Genomic DNA, 21382 nt, shown 5'->3' with positions numbered 1-21382 from the left:
AATGTCCAGAGTCTGGCCTCACCACTGAAAACATGGTCATTTTGAAAATACAAGTAAGCTCTGTTTCCTATGAAGCTACACATAGCTAAAATAGATTTGCCTAAGTGCTTTCTCACTATAAATATTAAACACTGAAGCTGCAGAAAATCCTTACTCATGCTGCCAATGATATAAGAACACCCGCTTGGGTACCCAAAGTTACTTCTCAGCAATGCAAGGAACTTAAATTTGAATTCAAAGAAATATGCTATGTTCTGACTTTAGATTTTAAGACACAATCTTCATCAAGCATTTGCTTTCTTGCTGTGTGCATTGGTTTTGGTTTTAGCAGTCTGGTTGTGGTGATGGAGCAGCAGTTGTGGGATTACAGCACATAAGGAATAACTGTGTTAACCCTACACCCCCACCCCAATGTCTAGGGTTGCCATATGTACGGATTTTCCTGGACACATCCAGATTACTGCAGTCAGCAGCAGTGTCCAGGCAGAAATTGGAGAAATGTCCCAGAAAATCTGGACGTATAGCAACAACTTTGGCTTAATAACTTTTCTGTCCGGATTTCACTGTTTGAAATATGGCAACCCTACCAATGTCATATACAGGTAGCAGCCATTTTAGTTGTGTCCAACTGATGTGCGATTGCTGACGCGCATGTCCTTTGGGGCATAATGGGAACCAGGCAAAATGGGGTGTGGTGTGCTTGTGTGCACTCTGACAACGCATGCGGGGGCTGGGAACAGAACCCATGTGTGAAATGGTCGCAGCCTTCATAGAAGTTTTAACTGGAGCCATTGGCTCTGATCCAGCAAAGGTAAGAAGGAAGTGTGGGTGGTGCTGTGGTCTAAACCACTGAGCCTAGGGCTTGCCAATTGGAAGGTCGGCGGTTCAAATCCCCATGACAGGGTGAGCTCCCGTTGTTCGGTCCCAGCTCCTGCCAACCTAGCAGTTCGAAAGCACATCAAAGTGCAAGTAGATAAATAGGTACCACTCTGGCGGGAAGGTAAATGGCGTTTCCGTGCACTGCTCTGGTTTCGCCAGAAGCAGCTTAGTCATGACCCGGAAAAAACTGTCTGTGGACAAATGTCGGATTCCTTGGCCAGTAAAATGAGATGAGCGCCGCAACCCCAGAGTCATTCACAACTGGACTTAACTGTCAGGGGTCCTTTACCTTTTAGAAGTTTATATGTGCATTCTATACTGCGATGTTTTCCATTCCTGGGGGTATGTGAAAAGGTTTCAACAGGCACACAGCAGAATTTATATTTTGCTTTATCATAGGGGTAGTTTTTTAGTTACAGAGAACAACTCAAAGCTAAAATAGTATTATTAAGAATACCGCCAAATCATCTTCGTCCAGGAAGGGGTACACTGGCAAGACAAAACTCTCAAAAGGGGTACATGATTATTCTAAGTTTTGGGAAACACTGTTCTACTGAATTGATGAGCATAAAACATACAGGGCTCTTGACCTGGGTCTCTGCATCCAGAATTCTGGGGTTGACTGTGCAGCATGATTTTCAGCATTATGGGGAAATAGAAGGGGGACAGGCCCCCTTGATTTCCCCAGTGCCCTTGTCTAACACATTCTGAAATTATCTTAATGAAAAACAAACACCCTTCGAAAACGACTGCTTCATTGGCTGAATGCCCTAATTAGAGCTAAACAAATCTGGGAAAAGCTCCCAACAGACTTACCATTCAAGTTTTTAACAATGAAGTCTGCACTTGAAAAGGGGGAAAGGGGACAGAAAGGTGTTGCAATAAACTCCATAAAACTATTACAGGTTTTTTCACATATCATTTAATTTTCATTGCTGGGACACCAAGAGCCAGTGATCATAGCTTGGCTGTGATATGCCTAAAAGGCTCAGGAGATGAGCAAGAGCACTACTCTTGAGATCTTTAGAAGCCACATCCAAAATTCTCTTGTCAGTGCCCTGGAAAACAAATCTATACAACACAACATGTACAGCTTGACTCTGTTTCTACATAGATTGTTCAAAGCAAAACTGACAGAATAACTCATGAAAAGGTCACAGAGTGGGCACGGCTATTGACAGCAGTACATGAAGCACAGGAGACAAGATGGACATATTTAGGACATCTTTTATGAACGCCCAATAATAGCCTACCTAAACTAGATTTTTTTTTCCTGGGGAGAAAAGACATTTTTTTTCTTCAAGAGTGGGAACTGCTGCTTAAAAACAAACAAAACACCCTTTGGACAAAGGTCTTGCTGCCTGTGGTGCTCTTACTCATAAACTTATTTGGACTACGGCGAAGAACAGGATAGCACAAATAAGCTAAAATGCACAGTTTGTAAGAAGAAGCAAATTATTAAAACATTTGAATGTAAAGGACCATGAAACGTGATATACAGGTGATGATGTTCAGTGATGTCCAGTCCCTGCTTTGTGAAGCCAACAGGTTCTCTTTTCCCTTTATAGTTTTTCCTACCATACACAGTGATTTTTGCAGCTGCCATGAGACAAAATCCAAATGGAACTGAAGAATAAGTCCAAAACATGGTAGACTTCAGTGCTATTACAGTCTATAAGACTAAAGGGCAAGTTCCTCATTGATGAGCCAGTTAACCTACTTGCAAGTGAATAGCTTTGTAAGGGGCTGAAAAAGTCAAATTACTAACTTGCAGCCTTGCTCTGCATGACAAATGATGGTGATGATGATGATGATGATGATGATAATGACAACAACAAATGAGCTATTACTTTATCTGAATAAAGCTTTCAAAGGTAGGGTAGTCAAGTCCAATGAGGAGCAGAAGCTTTTCAGTTTCTCAGCCTGTATGTTTCATTTCCTGATGAATGTATAAAAAGTCTTTCTCTAGTTGCAGGAATTAAAGAAGATCAACAATTGCTTCTGTAGATCAAATGGTAGAGCTTTTTTGGAAGGTCAAGTATTATTCTGGTTTATAGGATTGATTATATTTTAAGTAGGAATGCCAACTTAATTTTTCAGTCTAGCTTTATTGACAGTGGCGTATATTAAAATGTATGCTTTGAAGCTGGTAGATTAACATACAAATTTATGAGCACATGAGAATTCTAGCATTTTAAAGAAAATCAAAGTATGAGCACAGCAAGAAAATCCAAATACACTGTGTCGGTCAATGACCACTTACGCTTCTTTTTGTATATCTACATTATATATTTTCATAATACATCAGCTGACATTCAAACAGTGTCATCCCATTGGAGCAATGAGACTTCCCTTAGCCTATCTGCCCCATTACAGTTCCCCACATGCCCCCACATCTCTTATACAGGATTGGGAAACTCCATGTAGCAGATCTGGGGGGCAGGGAGAGGAAGGGGAAGTACTGTACTGTCACATCTGCTGATGCAACACTGGATATTTCCAGTTGTACCTAGGATTTGAAAGTGCAAATGTACATTCACAGAGTTGGACTATTTTACATGCAATTATACATTAAGCACGGAATGCATTTTGTTCATGGCTGGATTTTCAGATACCAAGCCAGCTGTGGGTTGTTTTATGCTGGTTTACGCTCTTCTAGGCTAAGACCTAGAAGGGGACGCGGGTGGCGCTGTGGGTAAAACCTCAGCGCCTAGGACTTGCTGATCGTATGGTCGGCGGTTCAAATCCCCGCAGCGGGGTGAGCTCCCGTCTGCGGTCCCAGCTCCTGCCCACCTAGCAGTTCGAAAGCACCCCTAAGTGCAAATAGATAAATTGGTACCGCTTTATAGCGGGAAGGTAAACGGCGTTTCCGTGTGCTGCGCTGGTGCTGGCTCGGCAGAGCAGCTTCGTCACGCTGGCCACGTGTCCCGGAAGTGTCTGCGGACAGCGCTGGCCCCCAGCCTCTTAAGTGAGATGGGCGCACAACCCTAGAGTCGGACATGACTGGCCCATATGGGCAGGGGTACCTTTACCATTTTAGGCTAAGACCTAAGAATCACCAGGGCATGAGATGGTTTTGGCACTTTTAAGGATTAGATCCAGGACTCAGAGAAGTCGGTAGAAAGACTCACAACTCAGTATAATTCAGGAAATGATAACGGTGTCCTGTCTGATGCTGTAGCAAGTGACTTCATTCAGCTGTGTTTGTAGGTTGCTAAGGAATGGCCCACAAGCCCCAAGAAATCAGCCTCAAATCCACTTTTGTAAGTAGTCATTTACTGCACCTTGTACAGCTTCGCTCCTTTTGGGCTAGAATTTATGTCTTCGGTCCTGCAATTAAGTCTGTACTGTCTCCATAAAGTAATGGGATATACACACTGTACAGACGCTATCACTTTATGGTAGGATAGCTGCTGTCTGTCTCTTGGGAATCAGTGAACAATTTTTGTGTGTGAGTGTAATAGGATTTATTCTTCATCCCCTGAGGGTGAGTCATTGGGGAGTAATTGGATTTATATTGTAGGAATATCCTTGCAGTCTCTTTAGACGGTATAATAGGATTTAAGCCATGTCTCCTGGTTTCAAGGAATGGGTTCACAGACCAGTGCAACTGACTATCTGTGCCACAGGTCAGAGGTACAGCACACATTTAGATGCCACGTAATGGATTAATTAAAAGTTGGACATAATGTTAGCCACCCCAGTTTGATATCAGCTATAGTAGCACCCTTGAAGTCTTTCTGTTCAGTCTATTTTTCCTTAGAGCCTGTGCGCTGGAAGTCAATAGACTGTGAATCATACCTTTAAAGAACTAAAGCATATTTGCCCATGATGTTTTCCCTGCACAGCACTGATCATTCTTTTCCAAAAGTACCAATGCAAGTTATTACCCGTTTGCAGAATTAAATTCAGAAATAGAACTCTTGAAGGGCACTAAAATCCACTTGGAGCATTCTTTCTTCTTCACCCAATCACAGCAGCTTAGCCTCTACTCAACAGTAATTTTAATTGCTACTCTTAGTAGAGTTTCTGATTTGCAGTGCAGTGGAGGAGTGAGGACACTTTAGGCACTGAAGACAGTATTAGTGACTGCTAGATAGATTGTGATATGCAATTACAACTGTTCCGGATAGAGAGGGGCAAACTTAAAAGTTATTCCCAATAGAAATTTGATTGCATTTATATACCATTAAGATATGACATCAGTCTGGAGCCTTAAAAAAATGTGTGTTTGTTTGTGTGTACATGTGTGAAAGAGAGAACTGTGCTGTAATGCATGTCTTAGATGAAGGCATTTGAAGGACTTGCCTGGAAGCCTCAATCCTTTTAGAGGGGAAATTTCTCCCTTTGGTGTGGGGCAAGGCCCCTCTGTGTCTCCTGCTGCTGCTCTAAAGAGGCTCACATTTAAATTTTTTTGCAAAATGCTTATTAAAATCACAAAGAGTATGTGAATGCTGAATTGGGTATCTTGCTTGATCTGATACTCCACATGAAATGCCAGGAGCTAGGCAAGGAATGTGTCTGTTCAGTGTGCTAAACAGTGCACTGGCCACTGTTAACAGCAAAAACAACAGCAACAGTCCTACAGACACAGCTGAATGGAGTTCTGCAGCATAAATCAGACTCCTTTAGAACTAACTGTTACAGTCTAGTGAGTTGTTCCAAGTCTAGCTGTTAAAGTTACTGCAAGTATTTCTATTGATTTCTAAAGACTCTCAATCTAATTTTTGCAAGTTGCCAAGTGTGACTGCTTGCAGACAATCTCAGCCTGAGCATGATGCTGGAAGCACTCCCTCCAAAAGCCCAGCATGGTATTGTCACCATCAGGAGGGGCACAACTGTTTTCGGTCAGTGCAGTGTTGTGTGGCTGACACATTCTTGGACCTATAAATGGAGGAAAGAAACTTCCAGGTCCCTGCAGATCAGCATCATGTGTGGACGTGGTGTGGCAAAAGTATACTCCTCACTTTAGAACATCTTCTCTATGGTTAACACACTGGATAGAGGGGGGGGAGAGAGAGAATTGCTGGTAGCTACAGATTAACATATTGAGTTTTTTGTTTTTGTTCTGCTACAGCAGCCTAACAAGGCTTCTACTCTGAAATTCATTTCCACTGAAGGAATTAAAAAATGGAAGATGCAACTAGTACATAGAATAAACATCGGGACTCTGTGGTCTTCCCCAATTTTTGACATTCCTTTCATTACTACATTCAAAAAGGGGGTATATTAAATTTATATAAAAGCAGAGATTGAAAAGCAGTTAAAACAAAAATAAACAAAACCACCACCACCACCAAAGGACTTCCAAAAGAGAGAGGGAAGCGCTGCTCTTTCTCTTCATAATCAATTAACAAGATTCTCCATGTCATTACTTGAGAGTCTCTTGACAACACTTTCATGCTGGTGACAAACTTTTACTAATTAAAACCACCCTAACCAATAATCCAGTACATTTAATCAATTTTCTACAAAGTGTGTATATAAATTAATTTTAAAGACAAACATTCGAAATGTCAAATGTAAAGGAAACATGATTACCCAAACCTTTCATTCATCTCACAGGCCAGAAACTTTTAGACTATTATTTCTTGGGTACTCAGCAGGTAATACCGCCAGCAAAACTAAAACCTCCTAACTTCCTGCAATGTTTTTGTGTTTTAATTCTCCTAGTCAGGCTGTCTGGGGAGTTCTGGCTCTCAGTGGAAGCTGAGTAACTTCAATCTTTCTTGTCTTTGAGATTTTTTGGGGGGAGGCTTGCTGCTTGGATTTTGTTTTTAATAACCTGTAATATGAGAAGACTGGCCCTTGGGAATGAAGGGATTACTGTCAAATATCTTTTCCTATTTGCTGGCCTTTTAGAGGCTTTATTCACGTTAAAACCTGGAAAAGCTGGAGGATTAGCTGGGAACTGAAGGAGGGATGTGAATCACTGGTTTGGGATTTTCAAGGACTAGAGCTTTGTAAAAAACCTTTTGTGAAGCAGGGCAGGCCCCAAATATCAACCAACTTCAAATGAATATAATCTGGTGGGGAATGTCTATTGAATTCTAATTAGGTTTTTGAAAATTAACTAGTTGGATGCCCCCTCCCCTTTCAAGTAGGCAATCTTAGCCAGTCTCTATGCAAATGTACAATATTTTTGTTCTGTTGTTCTGGAGAGCTGGGCATCCAGCCAACAAGAGGAAACCCTGTGTTTTAAGGTTTCCTGCTTCTTCTCTAGCAATAATAGACAGCAAAACTTCAGACAGCAAGCAAGGGGAATGTGTGATGGGTCACACAGTTGGCTCACAGTTGGCTATGATTACTCCAAAATTCTCAGCAGCCTTTTGGACAGTGGAACAGAGTTATTCACCATGCTTCCACCAGGGGCAGACTTTGATCATATTTCATAATATGGTGCCCTGTGTGAGGCCAAAATCTGATGCCCCCAAATGGATCTTCTCAATTACAGATCTTCTCAATTTTGCACTCCCTTGGCTCAACGCCCTGTGTAGGGGAACCACCCACACGGCCCTAAATCTAGCATTTCTTCTACAGTGGACACCAGATGCCCCCTTTGCTGCTAACCTCGGTTCCCAAATCCCCTTCGCCCTGCCAGCTTGCCCATCCCCAAGGGCCCCCCCCAAAGCCTGGGCTGAGCCAACACAGTAGGTATGCATTCTCAGGGCAAAGCCCCGAGCTGAGCTCTACCAAGGGACAGAGGGCCTTTGCTTCTTTCTAGATCTGTCTGGGTTCTTCATTCCTCTCAAAAGTGATAAGTTGTGAGATAGAACATTAAGGAGCTAGTGACTGGATACTCATACGCAGCATATCTACAACAAGGTTCCCCAGCACTTTGGAACTAATTTCAGAAGGGGGCTACAGGTGGGAGGGAGTACACACCCTGCAGTTAGTAGTGCAGAATGCTGCAGTACGGTTGCTGATGGGACTGAGCCTATGTCAGCATTTGCTCTGAGATCTGTACTGGTTGCCTAGCTGCTACCTGGCCACGTTCAATGTGCTACTTTCGGTATATAAAGCCCTTAACAGCATAGGACCAGTTGGCTCGTGGAATTGACTTAGCCAATCTGTGTCCACTTGACCACTTTGAGCTGTGGAACGGGCGCTGTGGCGGGTACAATTTATTAAGTCTCGAAGCGGATAAAATAAGAGCAGCTAATACTTGTTCCAAACTTGCAGGAAATTGGTTAGTGCAGCAGCACCCATCCTTTAGAACTCCCTACCTACTGACATTGCTCAGGCACCTTTCATTTTTGCCACCTGCTTAACACTTTTATTATTATTTTTTAGGCGAATCTATCCTGACACATAGGAGTTACATGTGTTTTGTTTCTTTTCGCTAGTGTTGCTTTCTAACCATCTCTTAAATGTTTTAAATACCTGGGTTTTTTAAAATCAACAGTGTTGATGTTTTATATTACGTACAGGTTTTTTAAAAAAACAATTTTGTCAATTAATTAAATAATATGTAAGCATAAGTGCCTTCTGCTCCTGTAGGATGCAAGCCACTTCCTACATCAGCTGTCCAGTGTTGTTGCAGGACAGGTCATGAATCTACCTGCTGCTCAGCATAACCCCAGCTCCAATGAATGTCTTTCTGCCCCATTCTTGCCCACAGGGATTGTGCTGCCTTGAGCAGCCCCACCCACAAATGTATTCTCTCAATTCCCCCTAGATATGAATAAGGCAGTTGACAGTCAGAGGTCATGGTGAGGCCTTAGGCAACTCCCCTCCTCTTCCTCTCCCTTCCGGGCTAATAGGAACATAGGCACTGGCGCCAGGTAGCCAGGGCCAGCCTTCCCAAGCCTAGTGCTCTCTAGGTGTTTGGGACCACAAATGCTATCAGCCCCAACCAGGGCAATGCTAGCTGGGGCTGATGGGACTTGTACTCCAGATCATCCGGAGGGCACCAGGCCAGGGAAGGTTGGCCTATGTTACTCTGTCTGGAAGTGTTTCTCCTCCCTACCGTGGGCCCTGCTACAACAAGAAGATTTGACAAGACTACTTGCTCCCTTTAAGCAGCAAGGAACGCAATAGCCAGAGAGCACTGTGTGCAGATGGTAGCCATGACTTAGAAAGTTCTGCAACAGTGTATTATTCTCCAACTCTACACACACTTACCTGGGACAAAGACCAGAACCCAATGGGCTTACATCTGAGCAGAAAGGCATGTATACGATCATGCAGTTAAGTCACTCTTCAGTCAGGGCTTAATCCACACTGACCTTTTGCCCTGCTCTTAAAGTGTGGCAAGAGGTCCATGATTTAAAACTCTGTGTCTGAGCATTGTTTTTGTTTCGCTTTGTTTGCCTTTTGCCCCAAGCTTTCCGTTTGAAAACTCACTCTTTAAAGCTGAATCAGAGCAAATGTCAGTTCAGGGTTTTCCATGGATTGCTGCTTGCACTGATTCAGCTTTAAAGAGCAGGTTTTTGCAGAGAAAGCAACAGAGTAAAAAGAAAGAAAGAAGAAGATGGGGGGGGCGCTTGCATACAGTGCTTTAAATGGCAGATCGTGCCTGGAAACAGTGGGTGAAAGGTGAGTGTGGTTAAACCCATAGTGAGTTTCTCACAGTACTTTAAATGAGTTACATTTAAAACAAACAAAATGTTGACCTAAGACATGAAGGATAAAGGGCTTCTGGTTACAAATTCCAAACTAGTCTAATTTTGAGGTTCAATCCAGCGAAGTAAATAATGAAAATATGCCATTGGAAATCAGTGAACTGAAGTGCAACTATGTTTGGCTGGACTGATCCCCTTGTTTTCTGAAAATACTGCAATTGTCAGAGAGCAGCTATACAGAAATCCGACTTGAATGGGGGTAGGTGGAGGATTTGAGATTTAATTGTGATTCATTGTGTTAATTTCTGTTGTGGCTTTCTATTTAAAAAAATCCCTCCTTCCTTTGCCATGCAAGCATTGATGTCATCCACATTTACAACAATTATTCAACTCTTAAGTCACATAAAGAAGCTTGGCTGGTGAACTAGGACATTACAGAATCTAAGAACAGTCTGCATTTTTGTCCCTTTCCCCCTTCATCCCAACTCTAAATAGTACCTCTCCTTTTCAGATTGAAAAGCTTTGATTCCTGACAACCAGCAGAAAGCAAATCACAGGTTTTTAAATACCTTATAAATTCCTTTTATCTCCGAATCTTGTATATACTGCTGTTGATTCACAAATTCCAATTAGTAACTTGTTTGTATTGCAGCTAATGGTAGCAACAGAAAAACTAAATACATAATACATCACAAAACTAAATCACTAAACCAGGACAAAATTAATATTTTATCAACTCAGATGATTAGAGTGGGATGCAATTTAGCAGTTACAAACAGTGCACAAGATACAGTGAACAAGGAAGGACATGCAAGAAAATATAAACTTCCATACCAACTAAACATTGGAGCAAAGCAGAATAGGGTTTTTGGCACCATGTGAAGGAAAAAACCCACAGTATTTTGATGAAAGAATGAAGGATGTAAGAGCAATGGGAAGGAAGCAAAATACCAACATTAGGGGCAATGAATCCTCCTCCAAGTTTGGAGAGGCATATTCTAATATCACTTTTTCTTGCACATCCATTTCTTCTTATTTCCTTAATGATCTACATGTCCTCTTGTCTAATATTGCAGTTTGTGGGGTCAGCTCTCTAATATCACAAGTTCAGCATCCAATTTCTCCTTTCATCTGCTACTTCCATCTAAACATGCAACAACTAATGTCTGCTTGGATTTATGTGCTGCTCAGACGTACTGGAAAAAAATCTTGCTGATGTAGTGCTATTTATCAGAAACAGTTCTCCTTTCTTAATTTGACTGTGTTTATTCCGTTTCTTTAATTGCTACTCTTCTGAAGTCAGGCAACAGAACAACAAACTCTGATGCCCTTTCATTGCATATACTAATTAATTCATTGACCATGATTCTGGACTGCTTGTTTTCCTACTGAAGCAGCATCTTTCTTTTTCTGAAAACAAAATTAATTTCTGTACAACGAAGTTTTGAAATGAATAATTCTAAGTGTGATAGGACGACGCACCCCCCTTTTCATGCTTGGTTCCAAAATGAGGAAATGGACTGGGCTGGAGAGGGTCCCTACAGGCAGAACAGAACCTTGAGCTATGCAGCAAAATCCTCCTTTTTAGAAATAAAAGTTAAGCAAATGGGTTAAATCTTTTGCTGCCATATTCAGCATTGGAAGAAATATGAATAGCTACAGATTAATACTGTGGTGCTGAGCTAATTTATTATGTACCAGTCAGATGAGAAGAAATCCGTAATTCTGGGCATTTGCTATTCAATACAGTGTTGGGTGTGTTTGGGCAGTTTTGCGTTAAGAATCCAGTAGCCACTTTCACTAACCATAGCATTAGCAAAAGCTGACTTCTGCCACTGGCTTAAATTATGCAAATTGCATATATTTGCACATTTCGCATAATTGCTTCTGTTAGATGTGAAGAATGCAAATAGTTTTTGCTGGGTGGGTAAGCCCTCTCTCATGACCACTGGAAATACTGCAGAGATCCTGCAGTAAGTTTTGAGATTTCACAAAACATTTTCAAGATCACCTTTGAAGTCTTAAGGACTAGAAATATGCTTTTTTCAAGATTTTTCTGTCTTTTTAATGAGAGTGGAGACTCTCAGGATGCTGAATTTTGAGCCTAATATCAGCAATGGCACTTACAGTACATTTGAAGAATCCACACATCCATGGCCATGTCCTCAGATGGAGGGATGTACCACCATAACACACCAGATGCACAATGCAATGTTTTGAAAAGCTGTTGCCAGAGTTTTATCTTTCATAGAACAAAAGACTGGTTATATCCCCCCCCCCGCCCCGCCGAGGAATTCCAGTATGGATTTTTATCCCAAATTTGGACAAAATGTTGTGATTCCTTTTACAGCCTGACCCAGATGTTTCACTTTGCGTGGGCCGTTAATCTGAGGCTACTGCTGTGCTTACCTTATGGGGACTCAGCTGAGGCTGCAATCCTCTACCTACTTTCCTTGGAGTAAGCCCCATTGTAATGAATGGGACTTACTTGTTAGTAGGCATGTAAAGGACTGCACTGATAGCCTGTAGTCATTCTGCAGTATGGAGCAAATAAATCAGGGGGTCTCCACCTGATCAGGAAATGCAGCTTCATCTTTAACATCCATAGCATATCCAGAATGCATATTGAAACTTGCTTTATTTTTATATTGGCACATAGTTTCTATATTGTACAGAAACAGTTTTTCTGATAATACTTTAACTAGTGAAATGTCTGTGCAGTTTTACAAAAAAACATTTCTAGCCTTTTTGCGCAATGCCCTGGGATATTTTTAAAAAACTTTTTGAAGGGATTTGGCCAACCTCAGTGCAATTAATTAATTAGAACTTGACAGTTAATTAAATAACCCTGGGGATTGCCTCAAAAGAAACCATCCTTCCAAACTCAAGACCTTCTCTAGGCTATGCAAAGTCCCCACTGCACCCTCCTCTTTCCTGAAGCTGTCTTTCGTATATCCCACGAGAGACAGCCATGAGTGGTAAAACCCAGGAGCATCACTGATATAAGCAGAAAGTTCCTACCTTATTTAATTAAAGACAGTTTGTTTCTCTAATGCTCTTCAGACTGCCAGAGAACTGAGATGTGCTGGCAACCACACACCTTTCCTAATGAAATCAGGGCTGGCTGAATAATGTTTTGAATCCAGGACACCTGTGCAGAGCTGAAGTCTCTTTGTGAAAGCATCTGACAAATGACAGCAACATCCTTGCAATGGCAGACAATTCCCTCCACCTCCTTTTCCCCATCTCCAGTTTATTGATTGCAAATGCAGGCACTAATCACCAAGTTCCATGTAGCTCACTAGGACAATGCCTTTCAAGCTAGCCCTTCAAAACCTGTTCATGGTCTTGAACACTTTTCATAATAATGGGGGCCCTGTCTCCTCAATCATAATGATCTGCATCTCTCACAGCTGTTCGGTCTGCTTCTCTTGCACCAGACCGGCACCTTCTGGCTGAGAGGTTCCTACATTTTTATTGCTAAGGTATCACTGCACTGCAGGGCTGGCTTCTCCTAGCAACCACTACATTCATCATGGTAGATTAATGGAAGCCAGCAAAGCTACCTGAGTATATACATACTACACATGCATCTATGAGAGAGGTAGGTAACTAGTGCAAAAATGTCAACCCCAGGGGACAAACTGCTGATATTTGGGCAAATGCCATGTCCCAAGCCCACATTTGCCAAAAAAGCAGGGCGGGGGAAGAGGTGGCAGGGCACACTTAAGGGGAAGGGATCAGCAAGCAATAAGACTGATTCTTAACCCCTCCTGCATCCAGCAATTCTCCTTCGCAAGTATCTGGGGGTGGTTAAAGCTGCCCTGTGGGATTTGCAGAGAACTATTAGTGGATGGAGGGACGCGGGTGGCGCAGTGGTCTAAACCACTGAGCCTCTTGGGCTTGCTGATCAGAAGGTTGGCTGTTCAAATCCCCACGACTGGGTGAGCTCCTGTTGCTCGGCCCCAGCTCCTGCCAACCTAGCAGTTCGAAAGCATGCCAAAAAGTGCAAGTAGATAAATAGGTATCACTCCGGTGGGAAGGTAAACGGCGTTTCTGTGCGCTGCTCTGGTTTCAGTGTTCTGTTGAACGCTAGAAGCAGCTTAGTCATGCTGGCCACATGACCCGGAAAAACTCTGCAGACAAATGCTGGCTCCCTCAGTCAGTAAAGCGAGATGAGCGCTGCAACCCCAGAGTTGTCTGCAACTGGACTTACCGTAACTGTCAGGGGTCCTTTTCCTTTAGCTTTTTATTAGTGGGTGGAGGAAGGTTAAGCATCCATGCCTATCCACTGATGGTTCTTAGCCTCCACAACAGCATTATTGGGATGGGAACAGGATTGAGAACCCCTTATTTCCCTTGTAATGTATAGTTTGAACCAGTGACTTTAGATCCCTGAATTTTGACTGCACATGGATCCTCAGTCATTACATTAAACAACAAAAGAACCAAGTTTTAAGATTTCAGAGGCTAAACCTAAATACCGTACCATACCATATTTTGTAAAAGTTGTCAAACAACTGTAGCAAGCAGTAAAAAAGCAAGCACATTTTATAATGAAAGCAATGATCTGCAATCTGAGAATTCTCAGTTCTAGTAGCAGATTCAGATTCATCTCAAATTTCTTTCTAATTTATGGCTATGAATTTGGAATGGAAGTGCACATTGTTACGTTTTCAACGAGCAACTCTTGCACAAAAGGGAAAACCTCTTGGATGTTCCAGACACTACTCTTGAGTAAGGAATCTTATAGCTGCAGCTGAATATGACAGTAGTCAGTAACACTGCATGGTTACTTTATGTGACTTAATTTTAGGTGGTTTGCAAATAACAAATCACCATTGTCATCTGCAATGATGATAAAAACAAACACTTGAACTTTCATTATTGACGTTTCCCCCTTAGACATCTTAGCTATAGAGTTCACTGTAGCCTAAAAATTAGACTATAAATATAACATGGGGAGCAAGTAGAGAAGACATTAGGAATGAGTGGGAAACAGGTTATTCTCTTTTTTCCCATCCCAAGACCTAATGGAAGTGTCTTCTTCTGTGTACTGCACTTTAAGATGAACACATCAGAATAGGTTCAGAGGAAGGCAGTGAAGATGGTCTGTGGTGTAGAAACAAATCCTCTGAGAAACAATCAAGGGAACTATGTTTGTTTAGCCTGGAGAAGAGAAGAATGAAGGCAAGAATTATAGCACTCTTCAAGTATCTGAAGGGCTATCACATGGCAGAGGGCAAGACTAGGTCTACTAGACTTCACAGGAAAGTAGATTTCAGTGGAATATTAGGAGAAACTTCTTAACAGAATGGATAGTTTGACAATGGAAAAATTACAGAGGGAGGAGGCTCTCCCTTGCTGGAAGTTTTCAAACACAAGCTAGACAGCCATCTACTAGGCTTTCCTAAGCCTGGAATTCCTGTATTTATTTGTTTATGGTGTCCCTAACACCATCCAGTTCTCTGGGCAACATCCCGAAATATTTTTAAAATATAATATCAACAAGAAAATGCAAATAAAATGGCCCAGATCATGCATAATGATAAGTCAAACCATGGTTAGGTGTGAATAAATTAGGACATGGGGACCCAAAGCAAAAATTATAGCAGCTTCGCTCCTACCCTGGTCCTGTTGCTGCTGTGCTAACTGAAACTATGTCATGGCTTGGCTTTACATTAGATCTGAACCTTGTTCCATTCCAGACAAACCATGAGCTGTAACCAAAGTTTGTTCTTGGCTGACCACTTGTGGCTTGTTTTGGAGCAAAAACCATGAGCCCAGGTTCAGATGAAACCAAACTTTATTTTAGCATCAGGTAGCATGGTACCAAATTTCTTCAACCTTGGGTCCCCAGATGTTGTTGGATTACAACTCCCATCATCCCTCACCACTGTCTAAACTGGCTGGGGATGATGGGATTGTAGTCCAACAACATCTGGGGACCCAGGGCTGAAGAATTTTGCTGGAACAGGGCATTTAGTTCTGGAATGCCTAGCAATTAAGGGACCCTTTTAAAGCAACCTGAACCAAAATTACCACCAGAAAGTAATATATTGTGGTATAAATGAATTCTGAAACAAATTGCTTGTGTTTAGAATCATGAGAAGGCACTAGGGAGCTTCACAACCATATGTGACTTTTGCTACTTTTACAATTTGAAGATCAGAGATTAAATTGTAATGAAAAGCAGCTCTCTTTGCCAGAAAAAAAATTAGAACCTCAATTTGTCTGGGCCCCAGTTCACCACTTGGGTTATTCTGTTTTGTCTTTTAAGACTGCTAATTCTCTGAAACAAGGACTGTCCATACGGGTTTTCAAAGTGTCTTTTACAATAGGGCCATCAGGTGCCATTGTAATATGAGTTGCCATTGGCGGTGTATCAGAATTAATCACTCTCATAACCCTCCTATACTTGCTTCTGCAGTAGACAATGGTGTCCTTCCTACCAAGCTGTTTCGATCTCTTTGTTTCCCTACCCTGACCATGGCTCCCAACCCAGGGAGATGAAAATTGGCTCCTATCTCTTTCTGGCTTTTGGAATAAAAAGAAGTACTAATTAAGAAAATTCATTAGGAAAAGTTAATCATCTCTCTCACTGTCTTGGGTTTAACAAACCTTCCAAGCATGAAAAGGGATTGGGAGCTACTGCAGTCCCCAATTAAACCAGCCCTTCTCTGTTGTCTGTTTGGTAAAGCATGATTTGGCTTCAGCACCAGGGATAGTGAAACTGAATATTATCTGTTCCGGCCCCTCCTGAAAGCACACATACACTAATTATGCAACTGAAATATTAAAGTGTGAATTTCTGTTATTTTTTTTTAATGTACTTCTCTCTCTCTCTCTCTCTCTCTCTCTTTACAGTTACCACAGATAAATAATTGGGTGTGTTTCACCCCTCTCCCAGTTTTAGAATTTTGAATCCAAATGTTTAATCAGGGACTGTGAAGTGTGGCTGGAACTCACAAGATGTGTATGAAAAGTGGAGAACTTGTGGTAAGGATGAGGACAACAAGACTGAGATTATGGGACTGGACTGACATCTTGCATATTGATAATTTCAGTTTTTGCCGTTCAAAATAATAATAATCAAACACCAATGCACACTTACCTGGGAGTAAGAGCCACTGAACTTACTTCTGAACACACATGCATAGGACCGCACTGCAAAAAATCTCATTAACTAGAAAAGGGTTGGGTGGGCTAAGCAGGGTTTACTGTGTTGCTATGCCTCAGTTCTCTGCATTGCTCTCCTACACAACTACCAGAATCAGGGGGCAAGTACATAGAAGCAAATTTGTTTCTTTCACAGGGCACACAATTCTGTTTCTTTCGGCAAAGGAAATACGATTGGGATGGATCCGGCCCCCGGGCCTTAGTTTGCCTACCCCTGCTCCATACTGTAGATTCCACACCTTGTGAGAGTCTGATGCCTTCCAAAACTGCTCCTTGTCATGAGCAAATTGCCCTGACCACATCAGAGCTAAGAGGATTGACATTCACTCAATAATAGAGGCCACTCAAGTGGTTGCCAGGGGCAACAAGCTTCAAAGGGCGCCTTCAAGCACACACATTCCTTGTGCTTTCTTTGGAGATTTGTGGCAAAAGGCAGAAAAATAGAGTGGAAATTGCATTTGGTGAGTTAAGGGAGACAAGGAAAGAAAACCCCTTCACTTGCCCCCTCCGCTAGCTTTCAGGCATGAGTATTTGAGGTGGCGGTAGGAGTTGACATTTTACCGGTAAGTCTGCCTCTCTGAGTCTGCTGGTTTTCCTTAACCTCCGCTTTCTCTTTTGAAAACAAGTGAGCTGTTCCACCCCACCCTAACATTCTGCCAAATTCTATGCATGTTTACTCAGAAGTAATTTCCACTGTGTTCAATAGAGCTTACTTCAGGTAGGCAGACCTAGTATTGTACTTTTAGAAAATGGGCGAGGGAACTTGTGGTATTCTAGAAGTTGCTGGACTTCAAATCCCATCATTCCTGACCACTGGTAATGCTGGCTAGGGCTAATAGGAGTTGGAGTCTAGCAACACCCGGAGGACTGCAGTCACCATCCACCCCTACAAATCATTCATTCATTCATTCATTCATTCATTCCATCTATATACCACCTTTATCTTCCAAGGATCTCAAGGTGGTTCTCTCCCCCATTTCACCCTCACAACAGCCCTGTGAGGTAGGTTAGGGTAAGAGATGGTGACTGGCCCAAGGTCACCCAGTGAACTTCATGGCTGAGTGGGGATTCAAACCCTGCTCTCCCAGATCCTAGTCCAACACTCTAACCATATGCCACACTAATTATTATTTGGGGGTGTCCGTTTCCCCGCTCCCTGGGAATGGGATGGAACTTTACCTGGCTAACATTTAACTTGTACGTTCAACCTGTATTATGAGAGGTATTAGACTAAGGAGTACTGCCTCTTTTAGTGGTAAGAGGGGATTGAGGAGGAGGCTGGTGCAGCAACTGATGTGTAACAAAAATACAATGTGGACTGCTCAGTTCTTTAAGCCATGTAAACAATGCTCTGTTGTGCAGTGGTGGTGATCTAGGAGAACAGTATTTGCATAAGCCAATGTTCTACTGTTCTGCATATGATATGGTTGTGGAAGGGAGTTGCAAATTTTCATCTTCCCTTCCTCTATGGTGCAAATAATACCTTGAGTTGACCTACACCCACCTGGCAAATGCAGGCAACACAATAAATATACCAACATGTTTAAACAACATACTGTACTTTTCCGTCTATAAGACGAGGGACTCAAATTTATGAAAATGGGGTTAGATGGCACAGAGTTGTTGAGCTTTTTTTTGTGGAGGATTGCTAAGCTTTTTTGGGGGGGAATGCCGAAAATCACCAGCACACTTCTCAAAATCCACCTCCTGTCTGTCCCATCGCCAGCAGAAGCTACCAATCGCCCACCCAACTGCCGGAGCGTCAGCCAATCAACACCACCCATTGATGCAGCAAACAATCACACACACAATAGCCACTGACAACCTCAGTAGCAACCAATCAAACGTCCACCCTATGCACTACCCATGTATAAGACGACCCCCACGTTTTAGCATGATTTTTAAAAGTACGGTAGTTAAGGAGGCTGTAAAAGAGGCATTGCCAATTAAAAATAAAGTAGAAAAGAGTGCAGATTTAGGCAAATCAAGTAAAAATCTACAAAAAGATAGTCCAGGAAAGAATCTGAAGAACACATTGTTGGAAATATAAGTAACAAAAGAAGCAACATTTTTATAATATATCAAAAGCAGGAAGCTGAATAGGGAGGCAGTTGAACTGCTAAATGTCAAAGGTATAAAGAGAGCATTGAAAGAACAGGGGAAAAACTGCATATAAATGAAGTGAGTTCTTTGCATCTATTACTGCTGCAAAAGCTATTCCCATACCTGAACCATTTATTTTTTTTCAGGCAATACATCACATAAACTGTGGCAAGCAGAAGTGACAAAAGGAAGATGCTCCAGCCAGGTTCATGTTAACATTTATTTGAGTTCAACACTCTTAGTGCAAACACGAGGAAAGCACTCTTAGATGTAATTTAAGAGGAAATTATTTTAGAGTCCACAATGAAGTAAGGCAGAAGTAGTATAAAAACAGCACTTTTTACATTCTCTGAAATATTTACATGTACTTGTTTTTTTTTACTTCAGTTTCTGCTTATTCACTTGGTGATACTAGATTCCCCCCCACTCCCACCCCGTTAACATAAAATGATGTATAACCATCACTATAAATGTCTTTGAAAATTAATAACTCCTCACTGAGAGACAAATTTGAATGTGGAGTGCCTTTACTAGAAAACAAAGTTCTTCCCAAGCCTTTTCTACTTGGATAGCTTCTATCTGCCACCAGGAAGCAGAGCAGAGTCCAATTTGGAAACATCTCTCATTACAAAACTGAACTCTATCACGTTTGTGAAGAAAGACAGGAAATGGACTTCTGCACATAAAAGGCATATGATGAACAGTGGGGTATTGAGGCATGCTGTACAGAATAACCCCAACAGAAACACTGATCCTTATAAATTGTATGCCACCCTGGGATCCCATGAGAGAAAGGGTGGGATATAAATTAAATAACTAAACTAAACACCCCAGGGTACACTGAATACGTGCCCTACAGAACTCATACAGAAACACTTCTGATGCATCTTCTATGGAAGCATTCATGAGAACATAATACTGTAGCTTAGCCTAATGTTTACAAAAGCATGAGGACAGACAAAACATTTATTGGTAGGAGGTGTAGTATGCATATGTACACACACAAATGCAGGTAATTTTGGACATAAAACTGTGTGGCCAGCACCCACAAAGATATGTAGATGTAGTTCAGGCATATAAATTACTACACGTAAAGGGAACAATCACATGTCCCAACTATACCAAAACCATTTCCGCCTCCCTGCTCATGTGAATGCCTCCTTTTTTTTCCCTTGAGGAGTTTCTTTAAATGGTAAGTTTTAGGTAGAAGGAGGGTAGAAATTAAAGGCTTGTTTTTGGAGTTGTGATTCCATCCTTTTAAGAAGGGCAGAATTAGGCAGCGTATTCAAACTCTTTCCAGATAGCAAGCCGACAGACTGTTTCAAGGGCTGCAAGCTGAGCAGATACTGGCAACACTGGCCAGCTCTTGGTGTCTGCTTTGACTAGCTCTTTCACACCCAGGATCAACTTGCCAGATCTGTCTCTGTTTATATTTATGGCTTATTCTAAGTGCTGGAGTAAAAACAAGGCAAGTGCTGCTTACGGCAGGGTTCCTTTCTCAAACCTGCGACAAGCTGCCAGGGAAGCATACTTGTGTATTCTCCTGTCAAATGTGGCACAGCTCCCTAGAACCTGGAAGCAGAATAGGAATCCATATCTATTCATTTAGATGTTGTACCATCTGTCCTTCACCTAAAGGTCCCAGAGGGAAAAACACAATGTGAAATTAACAATCTAAAACTTGGGGGTGGGGGGTGGGAACACAACAACATCCATCTCACAATAAAATCAAACCACAGAACGATAAAACCACAAAGAAGCAGGGAAAGCAAAGTACTCTCAGTACCCCTTATGCCTCCCCCAAGTGAACTTGGACAAAGTGGTGAGTTTTCACCTGCTGCAAAAAAAGAAAACAAGGGTGACACGAGACACACTTCAGAGGGGGTGGTCCTTCCATAAAAATGAAGCTACCACAGAGAAAGACTGAACACACCATGGAGCCTGGGGATATGCTGCTGTACTACTGCAAAGGCCACACAGTTTACTTTCATCCAACTTGTTTCCTTATACACATCTACTGAGAAGCAAGGCCCATTAAGCCCAATAGGATTTACTCCCAGGTATATAGGATTGCACCCTAAGATGCCTATTTTAAATCCACATAAAAAACTGCTAAAATGCTAAGCCTAAAAGGAGTGATACCCAGAGGGTGGATTTAAGAATATAAGAATTGCCTTGCTGGATGCAGACTAAGAGCATGAGCTCAGTCATGTCTACTCAAAAGTAAATCCTGTTTAATTCAATAAGTCGCCCTCTCAGGTCAGTGGAGTTAGCATTGCAGTCTAAAGCTACAATCCTATACCCACTTACTTGGAAGCGATATACAGTGATCACAATAAAGTCTAAACATTTCTAGATGTGGGGAAACAATTAATTATGGAGCTACCGTATTAGCAGAGGGAAAAGAGAACATGTGTGAAGAGTTCAGGCAAAGAAGTGGGACCATGGACAGCTCCAAGTGGAGCTAAGGGGAAAAGTCAATCTGAACACAGACATTCAAAGCAGCAGACTAGCAAATTCATTGCTCCTCCAAAGATACGTGCAATTGGTGATTTAAATCAGCTTACCTCCACCCTCTCTAGGGAATTAGTATCTAAACAGACCATTATTGCTGAAACTTTGGTGGAGACTGGAGTGTAAGTGGCTCCTTCTTGCTC

At 42.0% G+C, this 21382-nt stretch overlaps 1 long non-coding RNA gene across 1 annotated transcript in view; it reads right to left on the bottom strand.

The window, feature by feature from the left end:
* LOC309333767 overlaps positions 1-17092 on the bottom strand; it is a 30274-nt gene extending 13182 nt beyond the window's left edge. Inside the window, exon 1 of the long non-coding RNA XR_014152683.1 lies at positions 16862-17092. This is a non-coding gene — a long non-coding RNA (uncharacterized lncRNA). The remainder of the gene's footprint in view (positions 1-16861) is intronic.
* Positions 17093-21382: the final 4290 nt, after the last annotated feature.

This window comes from Podarcis erhardii, assembly GCF_964252035.2.
Source record: "Podarcis erhardii genome assembly, chromosome: 2".
In the NCBI taxonomy this organism is placed as follows: domain Eukaryota; kingdom Metazoa; phylum Chordata; class Lepidosauria; order Squamata; family Lacertidae; genus Podarcis; species Podarcis erhardii.
Note: the sequence above shows the minus strand (reverse complement) of the source record. Positions and strands in the feature narration are given on the sequence as shown.